The sequence below is a fragment of the Manis pentadactyla genome, chromosome 1 (assembly GCF_030020395.1).
Source record: "Manis pentadactyla isolate mManPen7 chromosome 1, mManPen7.hap1, whole genome shotgun sequence".
In the NCBI taxonomy this organism is placed as follows: Eukaryota; Metazoa; Chordata; class Mammalia; order Pholidota; family Manidae; genus Manis; species Manis pentadactyla.
The window spans coordinates 180263956-180281104 of record NC_080019.1 but is presented as its reverse complement, the minus strand read 5'-3'; the positions used below and the strand labels follow the sequence as shown (position 1 = coordinate 180281104).

Below are 17149 nucleotides of genomic sequence, written 5' to 3'. Positions count from 1 at the left end.
CTTTCCTCTTAAACTGCCTTCGCTGCGTCCCACAGAAGTTGGAGCTTTGTGCTCTTGTTGTCATTTGTCTCCTTATATTGCTTGACCTCTATTTTAATTTGGTCATTGATCCATTGATTATTTAGGAGCATGTTGTTAAGCCTCCATGTATTTGTGAGCCTTTTTGCTTTCTTTGTACAATTTATTTCTAGTTTTATACCTTTTTGGTCTGAGAAGTTGGTAGAATTTTAGTCTTTTTGAATTTACTGAGGCTGTTTTTGTGGCCTACTATGTGGCCTATTCTGGAAAATGTTCCATGTGCACTTGAGAAGAATGTGTATCCTGCTGCTTTTGGGTGTAGAGTTCTGTAGATGTCTGTTAGGTCCATCTGTTCTAGTGTGTTGTTCAGTGCCTCTGTCTCCTCACTTATTTTTTGTCTGGTTGATCTGTCCTTTGGAGTGAGTGGTGTGTTGAAATCTCCTAGAACGAATGCATTGCATTCTATTTTCTCCTTTAATTCTATTAGTATTTGTTTCATATATGTTCGTGCTCCTGTATTGGGTGCATATATATTTATAATGGTTATATCCTCTTGTTGAACTGACCCCTTTATCATTATGTAATGCCCTTCTTTGTCTCTTGTTACTTTCTTTGTTTTGAATTCTTTTTTGTCTGATAAAAGTACTGCAACACCTGCTTTTTTCTCCCTATTGTTTGTATGAAGTGTCTTTTTCCATCCCTTGACTATTAGTCTGTGTATGTCTTTGGGTTTGAGGTGCGTCTCTTGTAAGCAGCATATAGATGGGTCTTGCTTTTTTATCCATTCTCTTACTGTGTGTCTTCTGATTGGTACATTCAGTCCATTTACATTTAGAGTGATTATTGAAAGGTATGTCCTTATTGCCATTGCAGGCTTTAGATTCGTGGTAACCAAAGATTCAAGGGTAGCTTCTTTACTGTCTAACCATCTTGACTCGCTTATAAAGCTATTATAAACACTGTCTGATGATTCTTTATTTCTCTCCCTTCTTACTCCTCCTCCTCCATTCTTTATATTGTAGGTGTTTTATTCTGTACTTTTTTGTTTCCTTTGACTGTTTTTATGAATAGTTTATTTTATTTTATTCCTTTAGTTAGTATTTGGTTAGTCTGCTTTCTTTGGTGTGATTTTATTTTCTCTGGTGACATCTATTTAGTCTTAGGAGTGCTTCCATCTAGAGCAGTCCATCTAAAATACCCTGTAGTGGTGGTTTGTGGGATGCAAATTCCCTTAACTTTTGGTTGTCTGGGAATTGTTTAATCCCTCCTTTATATTTATTTTTAGGAAGAGTTGTCTTTGTTGTATTTTCAAAAATATATGTGGTTTTGGGAGGAGACTTCCGCTGCTCTATTCACACCGCCATCTTGGCTCCGCCTCTCTGTCTTTTATATTTAAATGGTAATCGTGCTGTCTACAGTATTCTTGGTTCAAGGCTCTTCTGTTTCATTGCATTAAATATATCATTCCATTCTCTTCTGGCCTGTCAGGTTTCTGTTGAGAAGTCTGATGATAGCCTGATGGGTTTTCCTTTGTAGGTGGCCTTTTTTCTCTTTCTGGCTGCCTTTAATACTCTGTCCTTGTCTTTAATCTTTGCCATTTTAATTATTATATGTCGTGGTGTTGTCCTCCTTGGGTCCCTTGTGTTGGGAAATCTCTTGGCTTAAATGGTCTGAGAGACCATTTCCTCCCCCAGTTTGGGAAGGTTTCAGCAATTATTTCTTCAAAGACACTTTCTATCCCTTTTTTCTCTCTCTTCTTCTTCTGGTATCCCTGTAGTGCGAATATTGTTCCATTTGATTGGTCACACAGTTCTCTTAATATTCTTTCATTCTTTGCTCTGTCTGCCTCAGCTTCTCTGTATTCCTGTTCTCTGATTTCTATTCCATTAACAGTCTCTTGCACCTCATCAAGTCTGCTCTTAAGTCCTTCCACAGATTGTTTTATTTCTGTATTCTCCCTCCTAACTTGATCCTTTAGCTCTTGTATATTTCTCTGCAGGTCCATCAGCATGGTTATGACCTTTATTTTGAATTATTTTTCAGGAAGGTTGGTTAAATCTATTTCCCCAGGCCCTCTCTTGGGGGTTGTCTGGGTAATTCTGGACTGGCCAAAATTCTTCTGCCTTTTCATTGTGATAGAGGTAGTCACAGGCAGGTGACGCGTGTGTCAGCTGGGAGAACAAAGTCCCTTCCTGCTTGCTGGCCGGCCTGCCCCTCTCTGCTGCCTGTGTCAGTTACCTGCACACGGGAGCAGCCCTCGGGGCAGCCCAGAGCTCTGTGGGGAGTGGCAGGCACGCTGAGTGTGCTCTCCTGTGAGAACGGCATCCCTTTGCACCCTGTTACGACTTCCTCTGCCTGCACTGGGCAGCCGCACGCCAGCCCCTTGGTCTGGCCCGGGCAGCTGCGTGCTGGAAGGAGACTCTGGGCAGCTCTTGTGGGCGCAGCCGCTCTGAGACTGCTTCGCCGCTGTCGCGGGTCCACGCCAGAGGGGCAATGAATGGCAGGCTGTTTATCGTCGTGAGGGCCTTCAGAGCTCCACTGCCTCCCAGGAGCTGGGGCATCCGAAGCTCCTCAGCTTTCCCAGCCTGCTGGGCTGAGTGTGCCAGAACGATTCTGTCCAGCTGTGAAGCGCCTGTCCCTTTAAGTCTTTCAAAAAGCACTCGCTTTTCTTTTGTCCCAGGGGAGTTGGCTGCGAGGATCCGCTTGCAGATTTTAGTTTTCCGTTTCCCTTATATCCAGCACACCATGCAATATGTGTCTGCGCTTCCTGTGTGGATTACTAGAGCTGGTTATTTAGCAGTTCTGGGCTTTCACTCCCTCCCCACTCCGACTCCTCTCCTCCCGCTGGGAAGCTGGGGTGTGGGGAGCACTCAGGTCCCGCCGGGTTGCGGCTTTGTATCTTATCCCCTTCATGAGAGTCTAGAGTTCTAGCAGATGTAGATGTAGCCTGGCTGTTGCACTGTATCCTCTGGTTTCTCTTTTAGGCGTAGTTGTATTTGTTGTATTTTCAAAAATATATATGGCTTTTGGAGGAGATTTCTGCTGCCCTACTCACACCACCATCTTGGCTCCTCCTCCTGGGTGCATAGATATTTATAATGGTTATATCCTCTTTTTGGATTGACCCCTTTATCATTATGTAATGTCCTTTTTTGTCTCTTTTGACTTTCTTTGTTTTGAAGTCTATTTTGTCTCATACAAGTACTGCAACTCCTGCTATTTTCTCCGTACTGTTTGCATGAAATATCTTTTTCCATCCCTTCACTTTTAGTCTGTGTATTTCTTTGGGTTTGAAGTGAGTCTCTTGTAGGCAGCGTATAGTTGGTTCTTGTTTTTTTATCCATTCTGTGACTCTGGCTTTTGATTGGTGCATTCAGACCATTTACATTTAGGTTGATTATCAATAGATATGCAGTTACTGCCATTGTAGACTTTAGATTCGTGGTTACCACAATTTCAAGGGTAACTTTCTTAGTATATAAGAGTCTAACTTAAAACTCACTTAGTATGCTATTACAAACACAGTCTAAAGGTTCTTTTTTTTCCCCTCCTTTTCTTCCTCCACCATTCTTTATATATTAGGTATCGTATTTTGTACTCTCTGTCTATTCCTTTTTATTACTTCTGGTGACAGCTTTTTAACCTTAGGAGCACTTCCATCTGTAGCCCTCCCTCCAAAATACACTGTAGAGATTGTTTGTGGGAGGTAAATTGTCTCAGCTTTGGCTTATCTGGAAATTGTTTAATCCCTCCTTCAGATTTAAATGATAATCTTGCCGGATAGAGTATTCTTGGTCCAAGGCCCTTTTGTTTCATTGCATTAAATATATCATGTCCCTCCCTTCTGGCCTGTAAGGTTTCTGCTGAGAAGTCTGATGATAGCCTAATGTGCTTTCCTTTGTATGTGATCTTTTTTGTCTCTCTGGCTGCTTTTAATAGTCTGTCCTTATTCTTGATCTTTGCTATTTTAATTATTATATGTCTTGGTGTTGTCCTCATTGGGTCCCTTGTATTGGGAGATCTGTGGATCTCCATGGCCTGAGAGACCATCTCCTTCCCCAGATTCGGAAGTTTTGAGCAGTTAACTCCTCAGAGACACTTTGTGTCCCCTTTTCTCTCTCTTCTTCTTCTTATAATATGAATATTGTTCCATTTGGATTGGTCTCACAGTTCTGTCGATATTCTTTCATGCTTAGAGATCTTTTTTTCTCTCTCTGTGTCTCAGCTTCTTTGTATTCTTCTTCTCTAATTTCTGTTTCATTTATTGCCTCCTACACCATATCTAATCTGCTTTTTATACCCTCCATCATGTTCCTCAATGATTGGTCTCAGTCCTAAATTTGTTCCTGAGTTCTTGTATATTTTTCCGTACCTCCAGGACCATGTTTATGATTTTTATTTTGAAATCTGTTTCAGGAAGATCGATTAGTTCAGTCTCACTTGACCCTTTGTCTCGTGTTGAGATTTTGCTTTGAACCAGGTTCTTTTGACATTTCATATTTGTATGTGGTGCCCTCTAATGCCCAGAAGCTCTACTCTCTGGAGCTGCTCAGGCCCTGTATCGATGTTGGGGGTCTCAGGGGAGTGGGATTGGTGCCTGGAGTGAGGAAAGAGCTGTTTCCTGCTTCCCAGCTGCTATGCCTGTCTCCATTGCCAGAACCAGTGGGCCGAACACACAGGTATAAGCCTCTATGCTTTTCGTTTGTCACTGCTGTGGGCGAGGTTTCCCTCTGGGTGGTCTGAGACCAGGACAGGGTTTGCCGGTTTGCAAGCCAGATGCGATCTGGCCAGGAGGAAGGCACAGCAGGCTGTGTGTCTTGGAGGTGCAGCCTTGGAGTTGCATGGCCAGCCAGGGGCCTGAAGTGCCTGAAGATCATGAAAGTTCCCAACCTGCTGGGCGTAGTGCATCCGGACAATTTTGTCTACCTGTGTTTTCTCCTGAGCAGTAAGTTCTGTGCAATATCCTTACCCTTTTAGCAGCCCTCTCGCTTTTAGGAAGTCTCTCAGACTGCCAGCCCAGATCAGCCGGATATGGATCCCTATTTTCCACAAGCAGCTGGAATCTGAGTCTCTCCAGGTGTTCCACCTGTCTTAGCTTTCCAACCCCACTAATCACCAGAGCACCATGCAATGTAGGTTTGTGCTCCCAGAGGAGATCTCCTGGGCTAGGTGTTCAGTAGTCCCAGGCCTCCACTCCCTCTCCGCTCCATTTCTCTTCCTCCTGCTGGTGAGCTGGTGTGGGGAAAGGGCTTGGGTCCCACTGGGTCATGGCTTTGATACATCACCCTGTTCTGTGAAGTATGTTGTTTTCTCCAGGTGTATGCAATCTTGCACAGCCTTCTTTCCTGTTGCTTTTTCAGGATTAGTTGTATTAACTATATTTTCATATTATATGTGGTTTTAAGAAGAGGTCTCTGTCTCACCTCTCATGCCGCCATCTTTAATATCCCTTCATAAAATGTTCTTGAGAGGCAGCTTTTTATTTGGCAGTGCTTATGGGAGTATAAATAGTTTTATAAGCATACACATTTTAATGAAACTTTAAAAATGATGTTTTAAAAAAGATAATTAACCAAGAAGTGTGTTCCATATCAATGAAAGGCTCTTCTAAAATAGTAATATTTGAAAGTAACACAAATGTTATGTAATTATAAATAACTGTAAAACAGGCAAGTTTGATTAGATTTACTTTCATACTAAATTTTAAAAACTGACTTAGAAATTCATATTCTTTTCTTTTTTTAATAATGGATTTTTTTGTTGTTGTTATCATTAATTTACAATTACATGAAGAACATTATGTTTACTAGGCTCTCCCCTACGCCAAGTCCCCTCCAAACACCCCATTACAGTCACTGTCCATCAGCATAGTAAGATGTTGTAGAATCACTACTTGTCTTCTCTGTGTTGCACAGCCCTCCCCGTGCCCCCCCTACACATTATACATGCTAACAGTAATACCCCCTTTCTTCTTCCCTGCCCTTATCCCTCCCTACCCTCCCATTCTCCCCAGTCTCTTTCCCTTTGGTAACTGTTAGTCCATTCTTGGGTTCTGTGAGTCTGCTGCTGTTTTGTTCCTTCAGTTTTTCTTTTGTTCTTATACTCCACACATGAGTGAAATCATTTGGTATTCGTCTTTCTCCGCTTGGCTTATTTCACTGAGCATAATACCCTCTAGCTCCATGTTGTTGCAAATGGTAGGATTTGTTTTCTTCTTATGGCTGAATAATATTCCATTGTGGATATGTACCACATCTTCTCTATCCATTCATCTACTGACAGACACTTAGGTTGCTTCCATTTCTTGGCTATTGTAAATAGTGCTGCGATAAACATAGGGGTGCATCTGTCTTTTTCAAACTGGAGTGCTGCATCCTTAGGGTAAATTCCTAGAAGTGGAATTGCTGGGTCAAATGGTAAGTCTATTTTGAGCATTTTGAGGAACCTCCATACTGCTTTCCACAATGGTTGAACTAATTTACACTCCTACTAGCAGTGTAGGAGGGTTCCCTTTTCTCCACAACCTTGCCAACATTTGTTGTTGTTTGTCTATTGGATGGTAGCCATCCTTACTGGTATGAGGTGATATCTCATTGTGGTTTTAATTTGCATTTCTCTGATAACTAGCGATATGGAGCATCTTTTCATGTGTCTGTTGGCCATCTGAATTTCTTCTTTGGAGAACTGTCTCTTCAGCTCCTCTGCCCATTTTTTAATTGGATTATTTGCTTTTTGTTCATTGAGGTGCATGAGCTCTTTATATATTTTAGATGTCAAGCCTTTATCAGATCTGTCATTTACAAGTATATTCTCCCATACTGTAGGGTACCTTTTTGTTCTGTTGATGGTGTCCTTTGCTGTACAGAAGCTTTTCAGCTTGATATAGTCCCACTTGTTCATTTTTGCTTTTGTTTTCCTTACCTGGGGAGATATGTTCATGAAGAAGTCGCTCATGTTTATGTCCAAGAGATTTTTGCCTATGTTTTTTCCTAAGAGTTTTATGGTTTCATGACTTACATTCAGGTCTTTGATCCATTTCAAATTTACTTTTGTGTATGGGGTTAGACAGTGATCCAGTTTCATTCTCTTACATGTAGCTGTCCAGTTTTGCCAGCTCCATCTGTTGAAGAGGCTGTCATTTCCCCATTGTATGTCCACGGCTCCTTTATCGAATATTATGTGACCATATATGTTTGGGTTAATGTCTGGAGTCTCTAATCTGTTCCACTGGTCTATGGGTCTGTTCTTGTGCCAGTACCAAATTGTCTTGATTACTGTGGCTTTGTAGTAGAGCTTGAAGTTGGGGAGTGAGATCCCCCCCACTTTATTCTTCTTTCTCAGGATTGCTTTGGCTATTCGGGGTCTTTGGTGTTTCCTTATGAATTTTTGAACTATTTGTTCCAGTTCGTTGAAGAATGTTGTTGGTAATTTGATAGGGATTGCATCAAATCTGTATATTGCTTAGTGCAGGATGGCCATTTTGATGATATTAATTCTTCCTAGCCAAGAGCATGGGATGAGTTCCATTTGTTAGTGTCCTCTAATTTCTCTTAAGAGTGTCTTACAGTTTTCAGGGTATAGGTCTTTCACTTCTTTGGTTAGCTTTATTCCTAGGTATTTTATTCTTTTTGATGCAATTGTAAATGGAATTGTTTTCCTGATTTCTCTTTCTGTTGGTTCATTGTTAGTGTATAGGAAAGCCACAGATTTCTGTGTGTTAATTTTGTATCCTGCAACTTTGCTGTATTCCGATATCAGTTCTAGTAGTTTTGGAGTGGAGTCTTTAGGGTTTTTTATGTACAATATGATGTCATCTGCAAATAGTGACAGTTTGACTTCTTCCTTACCAATCTGGATTCCTTGTATTTCTTTGTTTTGTCTAATTGCCGTGGCTAGGACCTCCAGTACTATGTTAAATAACAGTGGAGAGAGTGGGCATCCCTGTCTTGTTCCTGATCTCAGGGGAAAAGCTTTCAGCTTCTCGCTGTTAAGTATGATGTTGGCTGTGGGTTTTTCATATATGGCCTTTATTATGTTGAGGTACTTGCCCTCTACACCCATTTTGCTGAGAGTTTTTATCATGAATAGATGTTGAATTTTGTCGTATGCTTTTTCAGCATCTATGGAGAAGATCATGTGGTTTTTATCTTTCTTTTTGTTTATGTGGTGGATGATGTTGATGGATTTTCGAATGTTGTACCATCCTTGCATCCCTGGGATGAATCCCACTTGGTCATGGTGTATGATCCTTTTGATATATTTTTGAATTTGGTTTGTTAATATTTTATTGAGTATTTTTGCATCTATGTTCATCAGGGATATTGGTCTGTACTTTTCTTTTTTGGTGGGATCTTTGCCCGGTTTTGGTATTAGAGTGATGTTGGCTTCATAGAATGAGTTTGGGAGTATTCCCTCCTCTTCTATTTTTTGGAAAACTTTAAGGAGAATGGGTATTATATCTTCTCTGTATGTCTGATAAAATTCCGAGGCAAATCCCTCTGGCCTGTGGGTTTTTTTCTTGGGTAGTTTTTTGATTACCGCTTCAATTTCTTTGCTGGTAATTGGTTTGTTTAGATTTTGTGTTTCTTCCTTGGTCAGTCTTGCAAGGTTGTATTTTTCTAGGAAGTTGTCCATTTCTTCTAGGCTTTCCAGCTTCTTAGCATATAGGTTTTCATAGTAGTCTGTAATAATTCTTTGTATTTCTGTTGGGTCCATTGTGATGTTTCCTTTGTCATTTCTGATTCTGTTGATGTGTGTTGATTCTCTTTTTCTCTTAATAAGTCTGGCTAGAGGCTTATCTATTTTGTTTATTTTCTAAAAGAACCAGCTCTTGGTTTCATTGATTTTTTTCTATTTTTTTATTCTTCTCAATTTTATTTATTCTCTGATCTTTATTATGTCCCTCATTCTGCTGACTTTAGGCCTCATTTGTTCTTCTTTTTCCAATTTTGATAATTGTGACATTAGACTATTCATTTGGGTTTGTTCTTCCTGCTTCAAATATGCCTGGATTGCTATATACTTTCCTCTTAAGACTGTTTTTGCTGTGTCCCAGAGAAGTTGGGGCTCTGTGTTGTTGTCATTTATTTCCATGTATTGCTGGATCTCCATTTTAATTTGGTTGTTGATCCATTGACTATTTAGAAGCGTGTTTTAAGCCTCCATGTGTTTGTGAGCCTTTTTGCTTTCTTTGTACAATTTATTTCTGTTTTATACCCTTGTGGTTTGAAACGTTGGTTGGTAGAATTTCAATCTTTTTGAATTTACTGAGGCTCTTTTTGTGTCCTAGTATGTGGTCTATTCTGGAGAATGTTCCATGTGCACTTGAGAAGAATGTATATCCTGTTGCTTTTGGGTGTAGAGTTCTATAGATGTCTATTATGTCCATCTGTTCTAGTGTGTTGTTCAGTGCCTCTGTGTCCTTTCTTATTTTCTGTCTGGTGGATCTGTCCTTTGGAGTGAATGGTGTGTTGAGGTCTCCTAAAATGAATGCATTGCATTCTATTTCCTCCTTTAGTTCTGTTAGTATTTGTTTCACTTAATGCTGGTGCTCCTGTCTTGGTTGCATATGTATTTATTATGGTTATATTCTCTTGTTGGACTGAGCCCTTTATCATTATGTAATGTCCTTCTTTATCTCTTGTTATTTTCTTTGTTTTGAAGTCTATTTTGTCTGATAGTAGTACTGCCACACCTACTTTTTTCTCCCTGTTGTTTGTATGAAATATCTTTTTCCATCCCTTGACTTTTAGTCTGTGCATGTCTTTGGGTTTGAGGTGAGTTTCTTGTAAGCAGCATATAGATGGGTCTTGTTTTTTTATCCATTCAGTGACTCTATGTCTTTTGATTGGTGCATTCAGTCCATTTACATTGAGGGTGATTATCGATAGGTATGTACTTATTGCCATTTCAGGCTTTAGATCCGTGGTTACCAAAGGTTCCAGATTACTTTCCTCACTCTCTAAGAGTCTAACTTAACTCACTTAGTATGCTGTTACAAACACAATCTAAAGGTTCTTTTCTGTTTCTCCTCCTTTTTCTTCCTCCTTCATTCTTTATATATTCGGTGTCAAATTCTGTACTTTTTGTCTATCCCTTGATTGACTTTGGGAATAGTCAATTTAATTTTGCATTTGCCTCGCAATCAGGTGCTCCACCCTCCCTACCATGATTTTACTACCTCTGGTGACATCTATCCAACCCTAGGAACACTTCCTTCTATAGCAGTCCCTCCAAAATAGACTGCAGAGGTGGTTTGTGGGAGATAAACTCTCTCAGCTTTTGCTTATCTGGAAATTGTTTAATCCCTCCTTCAAATTTAAATGATAATCTCGCCGGATAAAGTAATCTTGGTTCCAGGCCCTTCTGCTTCAAGGCATTAAATACATCATACCACTGCCTTCTGGCCTGGCCTGTAAGGTTTCTGCTGAGAAGTCTGATGTTAGCCTGATGGGCTTTCCTTTGTATGTGATCTTATTTCTGTCTCTGGCTGCTTTTAACAGTCTGTCCTTATCCTTATCTTTCCCATTTTACTTACTATGTGTCTTGGTTGTGTTTTCCTTGGGTCCCTTGTGTTGGGAGATGTGTGGATCTCCATGGCCTGAGAGACTGTCTCCTTCCCCAGATTGGGGAAGTTTTCAGGAACTACCTCCTCAGAGACACTTTCTATCCCTTTCTCTCTCTCTCTTCTTCTTCTGGTATCCCTATAATGCGAATATTGTTCCACTTGGATTGGTCACACAGTTCTCTCAATATTCTTTCATTTTTAGAGATCCTTTTTTCTCTCTGTGCCTCAGTTTCTTTGTATTCCTCTTCTCTGGTTTCTATTTTATTTATTGTCTCCTCCACCGTATCCAACCTGCTTTTAATACCCTCCATCGTGTTCCTCAACGATTGGATATCTGACCTGAATTCATTCCTGAGTTCTTGGATGTCTTTCTGTACCTCCATTAGAATGTTGATGATTTTTATTTTGAACTCTCTTTCAGGTAGAGTCACGAGGTCCATATCATTTAAATCTTTCTCAGGAGTTGTTCTAATAATTTTACTCTGGACAAGGTTCCTTTGGCGTTTCATGTTTGTATATGGCGCCTTATGGTGTCCAGAAGCTCTATTCTGGAGCTGCTGAGCCCCTGAAGCAATGTCGGGGGTCGCAGGGGAGCGGTACTGGTGCCTGGGGGGAGGAAAGAGCTCTTCCCTGCCTCTCCTGTGCCTGTCTCCACTGCCTGAGCCAGTCGGCCGGTCACACAGGTATGTTTTTATCCCAGAGTAGCCAGATATGGATCCCTGCTTTCTACAAGCAGCTGGAATCCCAGTCTCCCCAGGAACTGTGCCTGTATTAACTTTCCAACCCGGTAGTCATGTGACTCACATGAAAGCACCATGAAGTGTAGGTTTGTGCTCCTGGAGCAGATCTCCGGAGCTAGGTACTCAGCAGTCCCAAGCCTTCCACTCCCTCCCTGCTTCGTCTGTCTTCCTCCCACCAGTGAGCTGGGGCGGGGGAGGGGCTCGGGTCCCGCAGAGCCACAGCTCTGGTACGTTACCCCATTCGGTGAGGTCTGCTCTTTTCTCCAGGTATGTGCAGTCTGATGCCGTCCTCTTTCCTGTTGCTCTCTCAGGATTAGTTGCGCCAATTAAATTTTCTAATTGTATCCAGTTTAAGGAGGAAGCCTCTGTCTCTCCTCTCACACCGCCATCTTTAATCTGAGTCCAGAAATTCATATTCTTGATAGTTTTTGTAGGAGTTTCTTTTAAACCCTCTCTCGGGTTTTTGATACATTAACTCATAAAACCTTAACATCTGCAATCTTATTTTTCTAGGCAAAAATGACAGTTGATAGGTATTCACCTTAGTAGTTGTTAAAAGACACTGGATTTTGAAAGAACAGGGAAGGCATAGAAACAGTTCAGAGTGAGTGGAGCTAGTTGTAAAAAAAAAAAAAAGAAATGACAGTTGAAGCAGAATTTGGTGAACTGAAGGTACCTCTGCAAACGATATTAAGATATACTTTTAAAATGCTTTATGAGGCAGATGTTGTCCACGTTCCTAGAACCAAACATGGTACTTGTGAAATATTTGAAAAAGTTAAAGGAGCTCTTCATATCTGGTGTAGAGTACATGCCGTTTTTGTAGCTTTTCTGACAGTACTTTGAAATGTGTTATTAGAATTCTTTTAAAACAGACTAGAAATTATATTAGGTAGGATTAGATTATTCTTTACATTGCTAAAAATTACCATTTTCTGTTTGATACAGTGTTTCATAAAGTTTATAGTAGGTTCATCAGTAGGTTGAATCTCTTTATTAAGACCTTAAAGCCTATTTTAGGGATGTTTCTAGGCTGAAAGGTAGTATTGCTAAAAATTCCCCCCAGAATGGTTTTGATATCAGGTTCTGTAGTTTCATTAGGTTAATGTGAATTCTTTAGCTGCCTGTGATTCTGTAGTTGAGAGATAGTGTTGTTTGATGGTTAAGCTTCTGGATCTTGATTTCCTGGGTTGGAGTTTGGTGTTATTTAATTATTTAAAAAATATTAAGTCTCTGCTATGTGCACGGCATGTTTTAGGCACTTCAGATATATAAAAGTGTTCCAGGCCTAGAAACAGCCAGGGCAGTGCTGAAAGATCTAGGAAGATAAGGAGGTCTCTGGTCAGTGACGCTCAAGCGCAGGGAGGAAGGAGGAAAGTATAGGTCTGAAAGGTTGGGGGGGTGGGGGGTGCTCCGAGGGGCCAGCACAGCAGATTGTGGAAGGCCTTGTAGACCATCCATTATAGGTCTTTGGTTCTGCCACTTACTATTTTTGTAACCTTTGATAAGTTATTTAATCTTTCAGTTTCTTTCTTGTAAAATGTGAATAATAATAACAGCAGAAATCTCATAGGTTTCTTGTTTGGATTAAGTGAGTTAATACCCACAAAGTCCTAGGAACACTACTAAGCATATATTCATTGCAATTTTTAAATGTGGAAAGGTCATTCTTTACTTTTTGAAAGGTAGCTAAGGGAGAATTGCTCTCTGCTTTGATTTTTCTGTGATACATTGCTTAAACTTCAATTGTAGGAGTATCACATTGCATCACTACCATAGAGGTTATTTGTTCTATATGTATTTACTATCCTTGCTAAACTATGAACTCCTTTGGGCAGAGACCATGGTACTTTATGCATGTCTTAGGAATCTTAGGTAGTATATTTATTATACATATATATCATGTAATGAAAAAGGTTGACTCAATTAATGATAGAAATTTGGGCATAATTGATGAATCAGACCACCTGCTGGTAAATATATTGGGATATTGCCAGCCTATCAAAACTAGTGGGAGGCCAGTAGCCAATGGTCCCTACAAAATACTTCAGTTTTCTTCTTTCTGTGTCATAGTTATAAAAATTGGTATTGATAGAAAACTGCTTTAATTATTAAACAGGTAGGAAGTTTCATACCTTGTAAAATGGAGTCTGTTCACACTGTAGTATATTACACTGTTAACATCCACTGTTGTTGGCTTATTAAAAATAAACACTATAGTGATTGACAGCATAAATGTAATAAAACTCCTACCGTAACATATGTTTTTAGTCTTAATTTGATTGTTTATATCTTCACAAGTGATTATTATTGGGAAATACTTAGCCAGCAAAATCTTTAATCAGAGGAATTGCTAATAAGCAGGAATATTCACTAACTCCTAAAGTGGGGGAGTAGGGAGGGCAGGGAAAGAAGATCTTACCTGTCCATTGGGTGGTTGTCCAATTAACTTTATGCTATTCTTTGTGTACTTACAGGGTCTTAGTTCCCAGCTTGGTAGGTTCTTTTCTTCTCCCCATTCTTGGTCCAGAGTTGTGGGAGAGGAGAAAGAAGGAATAGAGACTTGGAAGGAGAAATGAAATTGGTAGATGATGCTAAATGAATTAGGTTCCAGAGACCGAGAGTTTGTGGCAGGTGAGTTAGGGGAAATTGTGGGTTTCCATGGCAGAGAAAAGAAAGGTTGTGCGGGGAAAGCTGTTCCAAAATTTCTGTTTATAGATTTAGACTTGGATGTTATATTACTTTGTGCCTGTGGGGTGTTTGTGGGAGAGAGGCATGTTTCCTTTTCCTTCTTGCTTCACTATTTTTTGTTCCCTTTCTCTTAACATGTCTAGTTATGTTTTTGATGTATGACAGCCTTAATTTAGGGCTTTCAATAAATGTGATGCAAAAAGGTGAGTAGGCTTTTTGTGAAAATGTTTTCAACAGAATATTAACATTTCAAAAACATTTGTCCAGTGTGTAGATGTTACCATATTATGTAATGACATATGTAATAATGTCTTGATTGTAAAGCAATCAATCCAGTCAACTTTAAAACTCATAATGTAATATTAAAATGTATACCTTGAAGACATTTTTATTTCCTGTATGTAGACTTTCTGTGCCTTTTCTCTTAAGCTTTACATTATTCCTGTGGTTATGTTGGAAATTCTTAAAGTTGAATACAGTAAAGGACTTAGAATATGAATAATAGCAGTGTAATGTAGATACAATTTACTTTACTTGTTTTTAATAATGGTGTAGTTTTATGGCTTTTATTACTGCTTTGATTTAGATAAACAAAAATCGTTCTACATAATTGAGAAGAATGGCATATATGTCTTTTTGAATGCTCAGGAAAAAAACTGAGGCAAGTGATTAAGAGCTTAGAAATGAATTATTTTAAAACAGATTTTTTGCTTGTAACTAGTTTAACAACAAAGCTGAGGACTAGAAAATGCTGAATTATCAGAACGGCTGTAGTGTTTGTAATCCCTTAATAAATTATATAAATACAACTTGGTTGTTTTCTTAAAATTTAAAGTTCCTTTAATTGTCTTGCTTTTATATTTATAGCTTTTACTGGTTTACAAGATATTCATTGAGCCCTAAAAATATGCTGTAGTTGTTATATAAAACACTTTCTTATTTCTGAATAAAAAATTATAGTTGGCCTATTCTTTGTTTTTAATAAAATGTCAGCTCTCCATTTCACATGCCAGGAAAAAGTATCCCAGTTACAAGAGGGAACTTATATGTGTCCATTATTAGTGCAGCACCAACACAGCTGTTAATCTTCTGTATTAGTCTCTCCTAAAAGGTTGATAATAGCATGATGTTTAAAAAATATCTGGGCCATTTTAGCATTCTGAAATACTTTTGCCTTGAAAATTTTAAACATGATATTTTTGTATTTTCAAAACTATATTCTTAATATATTTAGACTTCTGAGCTGAGAGAAATGTTACTGTGGGATTTCATCAGGAAATGGTACTCTATTTGAGTAATGGAGAATATCAAAATAAGATTTTAATGAAACATGTTATGTGCTAGCCTTCCTATTTTGTTTAAGATAACTGTAGGTTATTGCACTGATTTTAAAGAAATCTTAATCCTCAACTAGATGTTAAATTTGAAAAAGTTCAGTAAGTGTTTGGGTCATTTCTTGTCTTTGTACTATCACCTTAGCACTAATGGATCATTAAGTGTTAGTTGCTACTAATTTTATATAATCCAGGAGTATCTGGATTTTTGTTAGGTTTAGCACAGATACAATTATTTTACCTGCCTTTAAGGATATGTCTAATCCTGATTGTTTTGAGGGATAACCTGTATTTTTGTACTTTTGTAGGATAGAGGAATCAACAGCTTGGAAATTCTGCCAAGTGATCTGGCGGGATGGGCATTTGCCTGACATATTTTATAGAGGTAATAGAACACTGTTTCACTTATGAATCTTTAATTTTATCTGACAGATACTTGCACATGAACACACTCACAGCTGTTGGGTAGTACTCTGCATTTACTGGGTAGTCCCTCTTCCTTTTATACTCACATATAGCATGAATATTATATATGTATAGCATAATATCACTATGTATAGACACAAAAATCTTTACATTGAGAAGAATATTAGTTTTATAGGATGGTGACCATTATCTTCTCTCACTTGACTAGATCAATTGTGTGTCTTTCTTAGGCCTCAGCTCCTTATTTTGGGAAGACAGATGATCCTCTCCTTTTTCTTGGTCTATTTTGGTGCATATATTAGACTTGTGCTTTTATCTTTAAAACAAAGTGAAAGAAAATTAAATATTTATAACAGTTTCAGGGTATTTACATATCTGTAAGTGGCATATATTCTTATGTCAATTATGAATGACTATAAAAATTCTAAAATTCCTGGTAAGTTTTGAGAATTCTTTTAAAACCAGAATGTGAAAATATTAGTAGTTTTAGTGCCCAAATTTTAAGATTTCCTTCTTTTCCATATTTTCTGGTAATTGTCATGTTCAACATTTCTCACAGCTTATCCAGGTTTATTATAACAGGCATATACACTTAAGCAGTACAGGATGTTACAAAGCATAAAAAAAAGCTTTCTGCATTTTCATTCACTGTTAATATGTATGTGTGTGTGTATCCTTCCAGACATTTCTATGCATATGCAGATATTTATTTGCATACCTGTATTTACATATTCTTTAAACAAATGGGGTCATACCATACATATTGTTCAGCAACATGTATCTTTGTTGTAGTTGTTAACTTCTATATCTTTGCATATCATACCTTTTCATCTCTTTTTGTGAAGTATTCCAATATTTGGATGTACCATAATTATTTTAATTAGTCACCTGTTAATGGATAATGAGGATCTTTTCTGCTGTAGTAAATGGTAATGTAGTGAATGTTCTTCAGTATGTCTTTGTATATATTTAAAAATATATCTGCAGTATAAATTCCTAAGGGAAAGATTGTTGGATCAAATAGTATGTATGTCTAATAATTTGATAGATGAATTGCTTGACTAAAAAGATTGCCCCGATATTAGTAGTCTAGGAAAATGGGAATCTCTTTATCTCTTTGGCAACACTAGCTAGTGTCGAATTTTTAATATCTGTCATCTTTTTGTTTAGTATTGCTTTTCAAAATTTCATTGTGAGTTTGAGCACTTTTTCCATTGTTATTGGCCATATGTATGTTTCCAGTGATCTATTTGATCATGTGCTTAGTCTACCTAAATACTTGTCAGTTTTGTTGACCATTTGTTAGTTAAATTATTTTCACTCAGTTTTGACTGATGTTTTGATTTTGTTTTTGCCTTACAGAAGTTTTAATT

At 38.4% G+C, this 17149-nt stretch overlaps 1 protein-coding gene across 10 annotated transcripts in view; it reads left to right on the top strand.

The window, feature by feature from the left end:
• Positions 1 to 17149, top strand: part of ZNF148 (zinc finger protein 148) — a 137927-nt gene that overhangs the window by 33453 nt on the left and 87325 nt on the right. For 6 of the 10 annotated variants that reach the window (XM_036905104.2, XM_057503516.1, XM_036905058.2 and 3 more), the window contains exons 2-3: positions 13803 to 13959; positions 15659 to 15735. The exons of 1 other annotated variant lie outside the window; for it this stretch is intronic. The gene's annotated coding sequence lies outside the window, so the exon portion shown is untranslated. The remainder of the gene's footprint in view (positions 1 to 13802; positions 13960 to 15658; positions 15736 to 17149) is intronic. 3 more of the 10 variants (XM_057503520.1, XM_057503530.1, XM_057503535.1) reach the window with 1 other exon arrangement.